Raw genomic sequence first — 1,737 nt, forward strand, 5'->3', positions numbered from 1 at the left:
TCAAGAGACTTCTCCAACACCACAGTTCAAAAGCATCAATTATTCGGTGCTCAGCTTTCTTCACAGTCCAACTCTCATATCCATACATGACCACTGGAAAAACCATAGCCTTGACCAGATGGACCTTTGTTGGCAAAGTAATGTCTCTGCTTTTTAATATGCTATCTAGGTTGGTCATAACTTTTCTTCCAAGGAGTAAGTGTCTTTTAATTTAATGGCTGCAATCACCATCTGCAGTGATTCTGGAGCCCCAAAAAATAAAGTCTGACACTGTTTCCACTGCCTCCCCATCTATTTCCCATGAGGTGATGGGACCAGATGCTATGATCTTAGTTTTCTGAATGTTAAGCTTTAAGCCAACTTTTTCACTCTCCTCTTTCACTTTCATCAAGAGGCTTTTTAGTTCCTCTTCACTTTCTGCCATAAGGGCGGTGTCATCTGCATATCTGAGGTTATTGGTATTTCTCCCGGCAAGCTTGATTCCAGCTTGTGCTTCTTCCAGCCCAGCGTTTCTCATGATGTACTCTGCATAGAAGTTAAATGAGCAGGGTGACAATATACAGCCTTGACGTACTCCTTTTCCTATTTGGAACCAGTCTGTTGTTCCATGTCCAGTTCTAACTGTTGCTTCCTGACCTGCATATAGGTTTCTCAAGAGGCAGGTCAGGTGGTCTGGTATTCCCAGCTCCTTCAGAATTTTCAACAGTTTATTGTGATCCACACAGTCGAAGGCTTTGGCGGAGTCAATAAAGCAGAAATAGATGGTTTTCTGGAACTCTCTTGCTTTTTTGATGATCCAGTGGATATTGGCAATTTGATCTCTGGTTCCTCTGCCTTTTCTAAAAGCAGCTTGAACATCTGGAAGTTCTTGGTTCACGTATTGCTGAAGCCTGGCTTGGAGAATTTTGAGCATTACTTTACACCTTACGGTTAGGTATTCTGAGTGAGATAATTACACCCAAAATTATCTAAATTTCCTCCTGTTGCCTTAAATTTATAGGTTCTCCTATCTAGTTACATGAAAACTCACAATTCCTTAAGGTTAAACATTTTAAATAAAAAAAAAACAGAACCAGGTTTTATTTATTATTTTTTTGGTCTGGTTAAGAGAGACGGAATCTCAGGAGTCAGCCTGTATAGCTTTCTCGTTTTCATTTCTTACCTTTATTGGGGTGGTAAGGAATGATCCAGTATAGCAGAATGATTCTAAGTTTAAAATACATTGTACACTTGATGCCAGCATACACAGCTGACCTGCTTTAGGTACTAAAGCAGTTAGGTGCATTTCTTCTTCCCAAAGCATGACTTACTGTTTCTGCAAAATAACAGGCTAGGCTACTCTTTGGCACATACACCAGGTTGCCTTTAAAATAGCAAGCTTGTTTCAGATCTGGTTTCCTCATGTGTATGCCCAGAAGTGGGATTGCTGGGTCATATGGCAGTTCTATTTCCAGTTTTTTAAGAAATCTCCACACTGTTCTCCATAGCGGCTGTACTAGTTTGCATTCCCACCAACAGTGTAAGAGGGTTCCCTTTCCTCCACACCCTCTCCAGCATTTATTGCTTGTAGACTTTTGGATAGCAGCCATTCTGACTGGTGTGTAATGGTACCTCATTGTGGTTTTGAATTGCATTTCTCTGATAATGAGTGATGTTGAGCATCTTTTCATGTGTTTGTTAGCCATCCGCATATCTTCTTTGGAGGAATGTCTGTTTAGATCTTTGGCCCATTTTTTG

The sequence above is a fragment of the Cervus elaphus genome, chromosome X, assembly GCF_910594005.1.
Source record: "Cervus elaphus chromosome X, mCerEla1.1, whole genome shotgun sequence".
Classification (NCBI taxonomy): Eukaryota; Metazoa; Chordata; class Mammalia; order Artiodactyla; family Cervidae; genus Cervus; species Cervus elaphus.